This window comes from Mastomys coucha, chromosome X, assembly GCF_008632895.1.
Source record: "Mastomys coucha isolate ucsf_1 chromosome X, UCSF_Mcou_1, whole genome shotgun sequence".
Lineage (NCBI taxonomy): Eukaryota > Metazoa > Chordata > Mammalia > Rodentia > Muridae > Mastomys > Mastomys coucha.
In genome coordinates, this window is record NC_045030.1 from 64,917,789 (window position 1) to 64,921,619 (window position 3,831).

General features: G+C 39.8%; 1 pseudogene; it reads right to left on the bottom strand.

Annotated features, from left to right (window-relative positions):
- Positions 1-108: 108 nt before the first annotated feature.
- Positions 109-1,808, bottom strand: LOC116092924 (annotated as a pseudogene).
- Between the last annotated feature and the right edge of the window lie 2,023 nt (positions 1,809-3,831).

The following is a 3,831-nucleotide window of genomic DNA, read 5'->3' on the forward strand; positions in this document are numbered from 1 at the left end:
AAATGCCAGGGACATGTGGACTATTACTTTCCTCCCTGTCCCACCCCCAATGTTACAGTGACCACAAAACAAGGTGTTCACAATAATTACATGGGGGGAGTTTTTTTAAAAACCACCAACAATGAACAAAAAATAAAAGTCACTCACTCTGCTGCTGTTTCAAAATTTCAGTGTTAGTTTTTGCATGCCCTCCCCCCAACCCTGTTTGTAAGGAACTAAAACATTACATGTGGTGAACAGCAAAGATTTCACTACACCTCAAATGCAGAACACTTATGAAGCAGAGGAATGTTGGCTTTTTAAACAGAAGCAGATAAAAAAAAAAGATGCAGGACTCCTTCAGTTTTTCACTAATCTTAGAAAAACTTTCCAGAACACTGCTTCACATGATAAAAAAGAAAAAGTATCTTGCATTAGAATCCTTCAACATCTGCATACTGCTTCACACTGTTCTGCAGCAAATACTGTGCCTTCTGTACCTGGTCCTGTGTTCCTGTAATGATAATGACCCGATCTTCAGATCCTTCTAAAGGGTCATCAATTTTGATTGATGATCCAGACTCATGACGAATTTGCTTAATCTGCTGACCACCTTTGCCAATAATAGATCCATCCAAATTTTTGGGAATAATTACTTGTGTAGTGAAAATAGGTCCACCAAGATCACCATATGAGCCACGACCCCCTGCATAAGAATAATCATATCCAGAACCACCCTGTGGTTCATAGGCCATTTGCCATTCTGATGGGCTCCATGTGTCAACTGCAGAGTCCCAAGTTTCATCACCACTGAACCCAACTGTGCCATCATAGCAATCTCCAGGCCTTCCTCTTCTGTCGTAAGCCATTAGATCTCCCCCTCTGGGTGGTGGTAGAGGAGGAAGAGGAAGATTCCGGGCTCTGCTGCCACCCTGGCCACCTCGACCAGGAGGTGGTGGAGGAGGTCCTCGAAGAGGGCTCATATCATCATAATCTCTTCTGGAAGGAGGCATGGGACGCCCACCCCGACCAGGAGGCATTCTGTCAAAACCACCTCTTCCCCTCATGGGGAATCCCACAGGCCGTCCTCGGCGGTCATCAAACATCATTGTAAAACCACCATAATCATAGGTTTCATCATAAAAGTTGGGATCATAAGGTTGTGCAAGTCCTTTGATGGGAGACTCAGATATAAGGTCAAGGATGATCTTGATGCATTCTACAACCCTATCAGGTTTTTCTCCAACAAGAACAACTCTGTCAGTAGAATGAGGGCAGCACTTCTGGAAAAGCTTGATTGCTGTCTGAGTGTTTCCTCTAAGTTCTTTGATTTTAGCACCTTTAACTCCAATAATTCCACCTGGCAGACTCTGATGAATCAACAGTCTCAACTCGCAGTCAAAGTCACTTTCTTTATAATGTTGGTAATTTAAGCATTCCACAGCATCAGATTCGAGTGGGAGCTGGCTGGTTGCAGTGGGTGATGGCAACTTCAGGCCCTCTTCCAAGGTAGGGATGTCTTTCTTCAGAATTTCTCCAATCGTCTCAATATCAGCACTGATACTCAGTATGCGCTCGGGGCCACTGCTGTCTGGGACTGAAATACTGACAATGTAGTCTTTACTGAGAGCCTTAATATTCTTGCCTGCTTTTCCAATCACTGCCCCAGCATTCTTGCTCTGAAGCAAAATGTGCAATTCAACTATCTCATCAGTATTTCTAGATCTTTTAAAGGCTTGTTTCTCTTCCATATCTTCTGCAGGGCATTTACCAAATTCACCATTGGTTTTGGTGTTGGGGAAGGTTTATTCTGGCTGTTCAGTCTCCATTTTCTTGAATTAAATGGATCCACCAATAGGCTGCAATCGAGTGGAAGCCGAGCCCAGCGATGTCCATGCAGCGGAGAAGCTGAGGATAATGGCGTCTGCCGCGTTGTTGCCTGGAGCGCCCTCCTCCGTGGTCCCAAACTCTTGCTGAAGCGTCTGTGGAAGCGATCTCTAGTTAGTGAGGCTTTTGCTATGGGTGCAACCTGTCCTACCTCTTCCTCGAATAAGCCCAAAATGTGTACACCAGCACATCTTTAAATAGCTCTGTCAGGGAGCAGTTGAGCCATCCTCTACTTAGCTGACTGAAGAGACCCTGCTTGAGGACTTGGTGAGGCACAGAGTGAGGGGGTTGTAGTTATATCTTCTTTATTAGATGTTCTCATTGTTAATATGTAGTGATCTTTTGGTCTTCTAAACTGCTTTTGGTTTAAAGCTTGTTTTGTTGGATATTAGTATAGTTTCTTCATGATTTCATGTTCCATTTATTCATAATACCTTCTTCCATTCTTTTATGTTTAGTCTATCTTTATCTTTGCCAGTGAGACACATTTCTTGAGGCTTATAGTTAATTAAGTCAGGGAATCTATGTCTTTAATTAGTGAATGAAAAAAGGATTGTTTATATTTATAATTATTATTGAAAGATAATAGTCATGAATATGAAACCCTCTATTTTGTATAGCTAATGTATACAAATTTCAAAGTTTAAAAGGAAATTAATACAAAGAAAGGAAGAAAGCAAAAGAGCTGAAAGGAAGGAAATACAAAGAAAAGAAATATCTGAAATACATTGCTTCAGCAACTTTGGATATTGATTCATTACCCCCAGGAATCTAAGTGAACACCATATATTTTTAGTTGGAAGATTTTTGTGCTGATTCTCAAAAGGCTTAGCCTTAGACGGGAACATCTGGTTTTAGATGATATCTCTTTCGTGGTGTCATTTTCTGGTTCCTCTAAAAACTGGATACCTTTGTATTTACTGTTCTCTACTATAAGTGCCACTTATCAGTGATTTTTCCTGAGTGTTTCATTTGCAACTTTGACAATATCCTGAGGCATAAGTTCCTCTACAATTTGGTCCAGTGAAACAACAGCAGGGTAACTTTTTGTTGCTTTTTTACATTCCAATAGGGCTAGATGCAAATGCCTTTTTCCTTCATTCTGTAAACTAGCATGTATTTGGTTTAGCCTCTCATTATTAATTAATAGGAGTCACTCAAAAGTCTTTAAGTTTTAAAGTTCTATTTCAAATAAAGTCTTCTGTGGTGGGGTGTTACTTCAGAGCTTTCTTTTTATAATTGACTCCCCCCTGAAGAAAATGCTCTGAGCCATTGCATGATAGGGGTTGGTGAACACTGGGATTCTAGGCTTGTATTGCATTGTGTGAAAAGTATGCCATGGGAGCAAAATGTTATGACAGCTACTGGAATCCTAATAATTTTGGCCTCTGGCCCATAAATAGAACTATTGCAGGAAGAGAACCCTTGGCTCTTAAAGTGAACTCACCAGGAATATCACATACTTAGCTTTGCTATATGAACTCTGATTGCTGGTTATTTCCAGATTTCTTGTTCTTTATTTTTCACTCAGGCATATTGTTGATTTCTGCTTCACTTTCTGCTGTAAGAAAGTTAAATTAAAATGTTTCATGGAGTAATTGCAGAACTCAAATCTCCAATTTTCTGTCTTCCAGGTCATCGTTGTACTGCTGAGATATTCAGGATATAAAACCTTTTAAAAAGATTCTTCTTGTTCTTTTCTTCCTTTTTTTTCATTTCTTTACCTTCTTATTGTTTCTTTTGTAAGTAATTGAAATTCTCTTGTGATGTATATTTTTAGTAGTAATTTTAGCAGTTGTACACTTTTAAGTCTCTGTAAAATGAAACCTGTCGTTATGCACAGATCCTTGAAGAACACTTGCCTTTCAGGATATGAAAAAGAAGCAAATGAGTTGAATTTTTTTTTTAAGAGAAATACTCAGTGTCATGTTTACCTCTTTTTGAAGTAGTAGGTTGTGGGGCAAT